This window comes from Alligator sinensis, unplaced genomic scaffold (assembly GCF_000455745.1).
Source record: "Alligator sinensis unplaced genomic scaffold, ASM45574v1 scaffold703_1, whole genome shotgun sequence".
NCBI lineage: Eukaryota > Metazoa > Chordata > Crocodylia > Alligatoridae > Alligator > Alligator sinensis.
Genome location: NW_005842461.1, coordinates 386,274 through 398,082, shown reverse-complemented (window position 1 = coordinate 398,082; position 11,809 = coordinate 386,274). Strand labels below are relative to the sequence as shown.

General features: G+C 36.9%; 1 long non-coding RNA gene across 1 annotated transcript in view; it reads right to left on the bottom strand.

Moving 5' to 3' along the window:
* Positions 1 to 2,977: 2,977 nt before the first annotated feature.
* LOC102375883 overlaps positions 2,978 to 11,809 on the bottom strand; it is a 29,567-nt gene continuing 20,735 nt past the window's right edge. Inside the window, exons 2-4 of the long non-coding RNA XR_324664.3 lie at positions 11,255 to 11,410; positions 10,615 to 10,696; positions 2,978 to 3,340 (exon numbers count right to left, since the gene is read on the bottom strand). This is a non-coding gene — a long non-coding RNA (uncharacterized LOC102375883). The remainder of the gene's footprint in view (positions 3,341 to 10,614; positions 10,697 to 11,254; positions 11,411 to 11,809) is intronic.

Here is an 11,809-nt window from a genome sequence, read left to right as displayed (position 1 = left end):
TGGCATTTCTCTCTATCTGTATTTTTTATACAATGCTGATCACAGCAGTGTGTGAATGGTAATATATCTATATCCTGTATTATTTCCCATTGGGCATGAGAGGATAATCAGGACCTGATAAAATGATTTATACAAATCTTATTTAATGTCAAATATTTAATATTATTTTAATGAGACCTAGGGAAGTTATTTTAGTAGGTTTATATTTTCTGTGCATGGCTATACATGATTAATATACATTATTTTCACATATGTACTTATTCTCATCCTAAATGTGGCAGAACCAGATCCTTAGCAGTTATAAATTGCTATAGTTCCTTTGATTTTATTGGGACTCCGCAAGTTTACACCACCTGGGGATCTGAGCCAGTATTGCTTATATACATTAAGTACTGTATATTCCTGAGAAAGTGTCATTCAAGATAATGGAAAAGATTGTTTCCTAATGCTATAGAATACTTTGGAAGAAAGAAAAGTAAAGTAGGCTACAGAAGTGAGCTTACAAATAATTTACCATGGAGTAAAAGAGGGTGGAGATTACTGTGCTCAGTTCTTCCACAATAACTGCTTACGTGCATGCGCTTACTCTACAGTAAATAGAAGTGAACCACAGTAAATGATTCCTCTGTCAGGGAGTGTTAAACTGCTGTGGATTAGTTTCCACTTAGTGTGGGATAAAAGCATGCACATGGGTAGTTACCATGGGACACTCAACTCCCAGTAAAGACTTTGCCCCACAGCAAAGACCCTCTTTCTTCCCCTCCCCTGCCACAGTAAATTGTTCATATATGTGCACCCTATATAGATACTTCCTTGTTGGTGGTATGCAAATCAGATAATATTATGGGAAGCACTTCAGTTGATTACTGAATCAGTTGTTGTAAAAAACATTTAAATAATATAAATCTGAATATTTCTTTGTATCAATATATGTGGATCTGGTTTTAAAATTAGGCATATATGATTACTCTGCCAAAAATGTATGTGCAATGGGATGCCTACTGTATCTGTATTTACTATGATTTCAGAAATAAATGAGCTAATCATTCATGTATGCCTAGTCAGATGGGAGGTGGCAATTTTTAAAAATAAATCATGTCACTTGTTTATATGCCCTATCATGATAACCATGTGAGCAAATGAGCCACACAGGCGATATCACATGCTAATTTTAAGCAAGTTCTTGAGGGGGTTCAAAATGATTAGCTGTTCTGTTGTTCATTTGCTGGCTGGTCTTTCACATCTGACTCACATATGACCATTCAAACAATCTCCTGTGTTAAAGAGTAAGACCTTTGTTAAGGTTATATGGCGTTAGTTAGACAAGGTTCTTTGGGTAGATGTGATATCTTTTATTAGACCAACTAAATAGTTGGAAAATTGCTCTTTGCAAGATTTCAGACACAAACACCCTTCTTCAGGCATAGGGAGAGTCTGCGGGTGTTTGTGCGCTCTCCTGGGTGGAATAAAAGCCAATTTGCAAAATGCAAGTCTGTGAAAATGCAAATGCGTGGTAGCAAAGATCAGAGAGGATGGAGACAATAGGTGCGAGGCAGGTAGGTGTGGGGGAATGGGGAGAATATTGACCTGGTGATAGAATGTAGCTGGTAAAATGTATAGAGATTACCTGGGGTTATTGGCTGGCAGGCAGGTTATAATTTGCCATAAATCCAATGTCTATATTTAGTCCATGATTTTTTGTATCCAGTAGATTTATAAAGTAACATTCATAGGCTTGTCTATGAAAGATGTTGTGTAAATTCCCTTTGAGAATTAAAATGGAGAGACTGGAGGGAGAGAGTGGTTGTCTTGTGAGAAGTGTGCACCTACAGGTAATTGGGTATTGTTGTCTTTATAGATTTTTGGTGTGCGTTCATTCTGGTGCACAGTTGTTGTTTGGTTTCTGCTATGTATTTTCCATCAAGGCATTCAGTGCACTGGATGAGATATATTACATTTCTGGAGGTGCAACTGTAAGATCCAGGAATGGTGATGGTTCTGTTGTGGGGTGCAGTTATTGTGGGGGCAATGGAGATATGTTAGCAGGTTTTACATTTCTTGTCCCATTTCTAGATCCATTCAGTGTGCTTTGGGCCATAGGAAGTTTGCTTCTGGTGATGAGCCTGGTGAGTTTCAGTGCTTGTTAGAAGGCTAGGATGGGTGGTTCTAGAAAGATCTCTTTAAGAATTGGGTCTTCTTCTAGTATGGGTTGCAATTGGCACTTGCAATATGTTGGCACATACATGAACTTACACAAGTATGTGCATAAAACCTGACAACAAGAAAAAATATGCTAAACCATATTCCAAAATGTTACATAAACCTAAAATTAAGGTAATGAAAAACCTTGAATTTCACCACTTGTCCACCAGGTAACTTTTCCCTTTGCTTTGGAATCCCTCTTTTTGACACACATCACCTAGAAATAAAGCTAGCTTTGTTTCTTCACTATCATTGTTTATTCACCTTCACCTGAAGTGCTTTCCTTTAAAAGTCCAAGACAAATAAGTTTTAATTTAAGTTTATAAAGCAAAAACAAAATTTCATTTCTATTAAAATGGCATGAACATATTAATAACTCTGAGCTCTTATGTAGCAAATCTCATCTGAAGATCTCAAAGCAAAAATAACTAATTTATTCTCCAATATATCTAGCATTAGAGAGAGATCCAGCCCAACTTTCTCAAAGCTGGTGAATGTCAAACCAGTCTAAATCAATCTCTAGTTCAACCCAGACTAATATGGAGTTGCATGACTGAAGTAAAATAAGTAGCAGACATTAGTGCATATGATGAAATTTTGCAATGATGAAATTTTGCTGCAAGATGCCTTAGTATTGCCATCAGAAGAAAACACCTTGCACAAATATCTAATGTAATGGCTCCATTTTGGGGGGGCTAGAAGTATTCTTCTAAAAAGCTGAATAAAATAAAACTGAAAACATAAATTGTAAGAAGAGAGATACTTCATTTCATCTCACCCAAGAGGTAGCATTTATTAATGGCCACTTGGCAGTAAAAGGCACAGGCACAGTATGTGGATTATTTTAAATTATTACATGTCCCCGTACTTACAATATAAGTAATTAAATTAGTACAGTTGACTACAAAAACAAGTAATAAATCTACATTAGTTTGTTGAATCTGTTAGTGGATATCCTTCATGTCTAGTTCAGATTAATATTTATAGCTCTGCTTGAATATCTGTACTTGGCTCTGTAAATGTAGCTTGGAGGACACCAACAACTGTGCTCAGTTTTGTGATGCCATCAAAAAGTCCATGTTGATTGAATTCCAAAATGATTTTCAAATATGAATGTATATTTGTGTTTCTCTTCAACCTGGTTGGGCAAAAAAACATGTTGAAAGTTATTCTTTTTAAAGAGCTTTCCAGCTTCAAGATGAAATATTTTTTTTGATAGAAATGTAAAAGCTGAAAGTCAATGAGTATGTACATAAGTTTTCTTTTAGTGAAAAAAATACTTTTCAAACATTCACCTTATACAAGAGAAAGATGTCATTCTTGTTAAATTGAGCTTTGTATGGTCTCACTTTGGATCAAAACAAATGCATAGCAGCAAATTTAAATAACTACCAAATCTATGACCTTTAATTCTTTCTCTAAACAATTCTCATTTCTTGAAAAGTTTAAGTGAAAAGGACCTCTCTCCTTTTTTGTTTCCAGGGTTCCTCATAATGTAGGAGAACTATTCTATATGTCCTCTGCTTTTCTCCCAGTGTTTGTAAAATGTCTACATTCCTCACAATGAAGACCAGAAAAGGGCCTAAACAGAACTTGGCTGACTTTGTACCTCTATAGACCACTGGGTGCATCTACACATTCATTAATGTACAGTAGTTACTGTGCATTTAATTTAGGACTTGCTTAACAAAGTCCTAAGTAAATGCATAGTAACTAGAGTTACTGCACAGTAGTGTTGGTGCATGGGTTTTTAGTTATGCAGTAGCATATTAGAACAGTTTTTGCCTGGCATGCTACTGCACAGTATTATTAAGCTACTGCACATTAAGCTTCTCATGTAGATGCACTCACTGTGAGCCAAAATTGTGAACTAAAGAACTTGTGGCCAGAAGGCACCTAAATTCAGAAGCACATTGTTCAACCTTAAAATTGCCTACATGTCTATCAGTAGCATGATTGAGGGAGGAATGATTAGGACATCAGCCCCAGATGCTGCCTTTCCTTGGGGAGCGGGAAGAGAGGGCACAAAAACTGCTGCTACCACAGTGGCAGCTGACTGCATTACTACCATTGGCACCACAATGGTGTATGCTGCCCCATGCATCATGGCTTCCATGGGTGCGGAGCTGCCCTGCTACACTTCTGATGCTGCAGTTCTGTGCATGCATAAGTAGCTAGGAGCCTAGCTCCTTCCAAAATCCCATGGGGAGAGGTAACTAAGACCCCTGAAGAACCTGATTTGGTACATGGGCTCAACTGGCAGCAGGGAGAGGAATCTAGTCCAAACTCCTGCACACATGCAAAAATGTCATTCCGAAACAACTTCTAACAAATGCTTATCCAGCTTCCTCTTGAAAACCCGCAATAAGGATATTCTCCATCTGCCCTGGGAAGTCTATTCCATTGCCTTACTCTTCTAACAATAAGGAAGTTTATCCTGAGATCTAACGTGCATCTACTTTGTTTGATAGGATGCCTGACAAAGTATTTGGAAATATCTGAAGGCCCAGGTGGGGGTGGAGGATTCTTGCCGGTAGCAGGGTAACATATGGTTCTTGAATGACTCACATGGATTTGGAATTAATTTGGCTGATTTGACTTGGGATATGAAAACTTTTCCTACAAAAATAATCTATTTTGTTGCAGTTTAAAACCATTGTTTCATGTCCTTCCCACTGCAGCAAGGAAGAACAGTTATTCTCCCTCTTATTTATGCAAGAGGAAAGGATTTCTCAGAGTGATATCTTATTGGACCAACTGCATAATTGGGATAGAGTTAGATAAGCTTTCAAATGCAAGATATGCTTCAGTCTTTGCCTCTTACATAACTCCTGGATCATCATGGCTAGAGCATTACTCTTGCACTACCCTCATTTATGGCTGCCTTGAAGCCTTCATCTGATTTCAGGACTTTTCTGTATTTTTATAGTATTTTTATAGTAAACACTCATTGGATAAAGATCAGATACAGTTTGTTGCAAGAACCCAGAACTCCCTCAACCTAAGAAATTGGCCACAAGTGTTGCATACAGCCTCTGTGTGTAGCACATAGTGGATCAGGGAGGGAACAAGGAACACAGTAGAAACAGAGCTGAGTGCAGAAAAACTGATCAGACAGGGAGCATAGGGCAGGGACCAAAAAGCAGAGCAATGGATTGGACAATGAAAGAGGGTAAGAGTGGCATTTGGGGTGGGTATGGAGTTTACCTTGTGACATGCCTGCCAAAAAAGTTGGCCTCCAATGCACTAGGGTACAGAGTCATGCTCCTTCTTTATGGTGATCTCCCTGTAGCCTGATGAATTGTGAATTATTTTCTCTACAATAACCCAGCTTTGACCAGTATCCCATACCTTGTGTTTTGTATCTTGTGTTTTCTTTCTCTATTATCTCCCTTGCCTCTTCCTATTTCTTTCATCTACTGTCTGTGAAAAAACAGTACCACCTGTACTCTCATCCTGTGTTTTCCCTTTTACATTTACCCTGCTTTCCAATGTCTACCTCCTGGCTACCCATTTATTTATCTCCTTCCTTGCCTCCAAAAGAATATCAATATAAAGAGAAATAAACATTCCAAACGAAAAGGAAGAAAACTAGCAGTTATGAAGAAGGGTTTGACATTGTCAGAAGCAGGTAAACCTGATAGCCTGCAAAGAAATCTCAACTGAGATAGAAAAGGAGTTGTTAGTGATTATTGGCAGTGAAAAGTGCTCCAACACCACCCTGAAGACTAATTTAATTATTTTAATGACATCATAATGCCATATATAACTGAAGCTTTAGGTCAACTTGATAAGAATGTTGAATGCCCCTCCAGTATAAATCTTGACTATCTGTAAATGTCTATGGCCCAAAAATGCCATATTGAGGCACTGGATAATACCCAGTCTCCTGGGTGTGCTGAGAAGTAAAACATTATCTAAATTCAAAACTGGAACTGGAGTGAGGAAGAAAAGAAATGTATAGAAAGACTGGACCATATGTTGCTCCAAAACTAGAGCTCATCACATAAGGCCTGAACTAAAGCCCATTGAGGACAAAGGATTTTTTTCATGTGGGATTGCATTTGCAGATAAGAAATTAAATTAATTTGGTGATGAGTTCAGAGACTCTTTGCAAGGGGTTACGATCAATATTGAGAGGCGATAAAAAGTACTCTAAACTTGGTCTCTGCAATCAGGAAGCTGTGAAAACTCCAGCAACTATGGAAACTCCTAAAAAGGAATGACCAAGGAGATTTTATCCTAAAATTAATTTTTAAATAATTTTTAAAACCCGATCATCACAACAATGGAAAAGTAGTAGAAATAACACCAATGCACTTTGTTGCACTGAAGTCTCACAGATTCAGTGCCCTTTCCTATTCTTTTACCAAGATTAATGCATATAAAACTTTGGAAACAACCCTCCCAAATACTAGCAATTAATTAATTACAGTATTTGTTTAATGCTGTAATTAATCCCCTGTTTCTATTGTTTTTTTTAAAGCAGTTGCAGAAACCATTAAATAACCCATTACAAATCAAGCTCCTGTGTATCTTTAGCAGCACAGAAGTCAACTGTCTTGGCCTGTTTAACAACTATTACATTTACTGAACATGGAATGCACTTCGTCATGTATTTGTTAAATTATGTCATAATATTCTTACATTGATTTTTGTAAATACTGTAATATAACAAAAGAAAAAAAAGACAATTAATTAATAAATTAGTCAATACTTCACTGATATTAGTTTACATGGAGGAATTTATGAATGAAACAAAATGGAATTGACATATTAGTATATTCAGAATGCAGAGTAAGGATTATTTTTAATGGGGATATTTAGGTTGTTACAGTTGTGCTTGAGAGGATATTGAGATCAGCAAGGGAGCGGTCTAGAGTGTTGAAATATTCAACTATAGGTTTTAGATGACTTCTTAACAACAGGAGCAGACTTTTGACTTTTCAAGTGTTTTGATTGCTGCTGGTTTTACTACAGTTACCATTAAGGGTTATACTTGTGGTGTTAATTTGAGAAGACATAAAGAACAGAAATAGTTTTGCTCAGGGAATGATACTGCAAATTTTGCTTCTAAGTATGTCTTAAAAACACGGTAGTTTCTTCTAAGATTTTGCAGGTAATGTGCCTGTGTTCGCTAAAATCATGAAAGCTAGGATTGAAGACTGACTGATTCAATGTAGCTCTTGCCAACAATTTGCAGAGATTAAGCGGCTGTTGGAAAGATATCAATGGAGGTTTAGGGATCACTGTCTGAAGTATTCTAAATTAACAGCTAATGGATGTTTTTAATAGCTGTTTTATAGATGAGTGCAGCTGAATGGAGAGCAACAACAAAAAAGCTCAATTTTGCTTAGTATCAGCTTTAACTTTGTTTCACAGATGATGACATGGTATTGCACTAGCTTTCTCAGTTTGCATCTGTATCAGCTAAAATTAGATTTATTTAAAAGTTAATAAACATATTTGTACACTCTTTAATTCTTTCCCAATAGTTTTTTATTATTATTACGGAAGATCACTTAATTCCTTAAGTACTGCACATACTTCCAAAGAATTGTACATCATCCACAATGTTCAGTAGTTACAATGTTGTTCAAAATGATGAACAGAAATTAGGATGCTGAAAAAACCAAACTGAAAATGCTGACATAATCAGGTATTCCGACAGCCCTAATATACAAAGAAATATGACTTGTATATTCAATATTCAGTTTCAGTTCCCCACTGGGCTGAAGAAGGTCCATGGAAACTGAGTGTATAGGAAAGAATACAAGTAAAATAGAAAATGAATGTTACTTGATGTTGTGTTTTGCAAAGATTTACATACTTTTCTGTCTTCGTCTCTGCGCGTGTTGGTGGAATACCATATGATGGGTTCTTAACCTAAGTGATAAGTGGAGATGTGACACCAGTGTTTTTGTTTACTTCCCATGTGTTTGAACTATCTGACTATGGTTACAGCCAAGATTTGGCCCAATGAGATTTAGAAAGAATGTTTCAAAGAAGTGAGACTTCTCACTGTTTATAAATTTGGATTCTTCCTTTCTTTATGCATACATGTGAGGAGTGATGCATACATTCAATTTTTAGATTTTTTCTTAAATAATTAGTAGTTCAGTACCAACTACACAATTTTGGATTGTATTTCAATATTTAGGTAACATCTATTTCCCCATCCAGAGATTCTTCTTTTACAGATTACACCCAATTATGAATTCCTGTCAAATGGGCACTTTGCATATGTATACTTTCTTAAAATCAGCCTGTTTTGGAGGGCACACCCTCATAAATCACAGATAATACCAGTGAAACCACTGGAGTTAAACCAGTATGAAAGCAGAATAAGGCCCTTTATTGTTGAGAAAAAAAGTCTTTTTCCACACATGCTCATTTTATTTTTGTATCCCAATCCTCCCCTTCCCAAAGCTGTTACTGAAGTTCTATACATAACACATCAGCAGGGGTCCAGGTTTTCTGTGATAAAAAAAAATCCCCAATTTTTGGGATACAAAAAGTAACCCGAAATCCACATTTTTCTGTGATTAAAATGAAACACCACTAACATATAGATATATATATATATATTGGTGTTTCATTTTGATCACAGAAAAATGTGGATTTGGGTTACTTTTATAACCTGAAAATTGGGGATTTTTTTTTTATCAAAGAAAACCAGGATCCCTGCACATCAGGCATTACATGTTATGTGGACACTTTATGTTGCTTCCTTAGACGATATAAAAATCTTCAAGTCTCAGATAGAAGACACATTCCTTCAGCTCAGGTCATAGAGACTTATTTTTTGAGCTCTGAAGGGGTGGTATAATCCCAAACAAGATAGGACCTGTCACATATACAACATAGACTGTAATATACAACATAGACATAGGACCGGTAACATATGTCCCTCATACAAACCTACTTCCTTTACCTGGGTCCTTCCATATGACAGATACTCACAATAGTGCTATGGGGTGCCTGCAGACGTGTGGGGACACTGCTGTGATGTGTTGTAATTAGCATGTGGTAAGTAGCATGCTCTAGCAGCCTCCGCATCTCGTGTATTCAGCATTCCTGTGCTTCAAAATGACAGTGGGGTGCTTTAACTTGTCTATGATCTTTAGTTAAAGTGCCCGCACTGCCATTTTGAAGCACAGCACATTGAATACACAAGATGCTGCAGGCACTTTAATTAGAGTGACTCTCAGATCTGCTCTAATCAAAGTCCCCCCCAACGTACCCATCCCCACCCCCACAAGCCCAGAGCATATGTAAAGACACCCATGGAGGTTAAAGTTGTTGGTTGTTTCACACTTAGCAAAATCCAGCACTTGAATGATTTGGCGTTTGCACTAAAACAAAGGGTGAAGTTACAGGTTACACTTAGACCATATTAAATCTGTGAAAAGTTAAGTGGTGTTAAAGTTACAATGTGCCGTTAGCAGTGACATGTTAAGGGTTAATACTGTTTCTTGCTTGCACAACTCTGACTTGCCACTAGAGGATTAGCAAGGCGGGGTGTGGCTAGGTGGTAGGACACTTGTCTCTGTGCTCCAGGGTGCAGAGGAGGGCTGGGAGCAGTGCATCCTGGGATGCTGGAGGACTGCAAATTGTTCATTTCATCTCAGTGGAGTAGACTGAGGTTATCTTAACACAAGCTAGGTGGAGTTAGCCCTTGCGTGAAGTGGCATAACTTTGAAATGCTGAAAAGGCATTCAGCATGACTTAATGAGCTATAATGTGCAGACGCTCACATTTTAGGTACCTTTAGTGTGGTCTAAGTATAACATGTAACTTCACCCTAAAAGGTTGTTGGTAGTATCATGAAAACACAAAATGTAAAAAGTGACTTTTAAGACAATCAAAGTACCACTGTGTTTGGAATAGGCAATGTCACTGATCAATTATTCATCAACCGTAGTGAGGGATACCAAATTGTGCTGAAAGTATTTTCTGTGCAGACAATGTATACTTAATACCACTGTATAACAGAGTAGAAATCACAGCAAAATTCTATTTTATACTATTTTATATTAATTATTGTAAAAATAATGTTACATTCTTACTAATCTCATTCCAGAAACTTGCCAATAGCAGATAGCTCACCTCTTTCTGGAATATAAACCCACGTTCTCTATTCGCAAAGGTGATCACAAAAAGCAAACAGTCTTTGTGACTAAAAGCCTATGTGTTAAGCACATTAATTTGAATTTCTGTATCCATTTAATCAGTGAGGGAAACTTCAGATGATATTCTTATTCTTCATTATCAAACTTATTCCAGCTATTCATGGGTTCACTTTTGCATAAGAAATCATTAACTTTTAAAATGTTTTATTTGCTTGGAGACTGTTAGCAATGGTTTGAAAAATAGTTTTAACTCAAAATGTAAAAATGTATTTCCACTGACCTGAAATGATAAAGTTTTATCATTTGTGAATACCTTTCCATTTTTTTCCTTTTCCTTTTCTTTATTGTGAGAGATGCTCATCCTATGTAAAGATCACAAGTATCCAATTAGCATATTATAGTGATCTATTCATAGCATATACATTTTATGTAGATCTTCATAGTATTTAGTAAAATATCTGTCATTTAAGTACTACTTTAGTATGGCCCTTCAGGGTTTGTCTATATTGCCTCCGTCATGAGCTTAGGACTGCCAACAAGGACTGCCCCACCTACTCAGTCCCACTCAGACCTAGATGGTTTAGTGGAATTCTGTGCGCGCACTTCTTTGGCCTCAGACTGCTCTCAAACTGCTCCATGCTATGTATGGTGCCTAATCTCTAGGTTTGGTTGTATGTTAAGGAGGTGCAGGTGGGTGACACTTATTTCCTTGATGGTGGTTCTGCACTTTGCATGGTGCTGGGATAGAGATACCCAGAATCTCCTGGGAACCACTCTAACTAATTTACAAACTTCCTGTTAACCAAAAAGGGCACCCAGTTCTACTCAGAAGGGTATACGGGTCTTTAAAGACATATATACAGACAGTTTTCTGTCCCAAATCACTTGCACTACTCACCCAAAGAAAGAAAGACACTCACATTTGTATTCTCTGCAAATCTTTTCTTTTCAATCTGTTTCTTATGCTTTAATATTTAATTCATTCCCGTTGTTGTAGAAGGTTGAATAATACCATGAGCCTTAGTAAAGCAAATTGCTGACTTCAGTGGTAGTGTTCTATGGCCTGAAATGCCAGTCTGTTTTTGAAGAAAAAATTATCTAAACTAAGAATCAAGAGAGAATAATTAAAAAAAAACCTGGTTATAGGTTGCTTACAGCTGGGTAAGACTAACCTCCAACAATATTTGTTTTCATAATTGATGATTGACTTTAAGATAACTGTAACATTAGTGTTCATAGATTCTAGTCCCATCACTGCAAATGTCTGCTAGATTTCAGTTCTGAAAACTGAGCAAAAGCAAAACAGCAGTGAAAAAATAAGTTTAATACTTAACTATGCTAGTTATATGTGAGTTCCCATCTTAAGGTCCATATCTGAATTGTACCTTTGGAAGAAAGGAATACATTTTACTGTTCAACATCTTCATTAATGATGTGGACACTGGAGTCAGAAGCGGACTGGCTAAGTTCGCCGA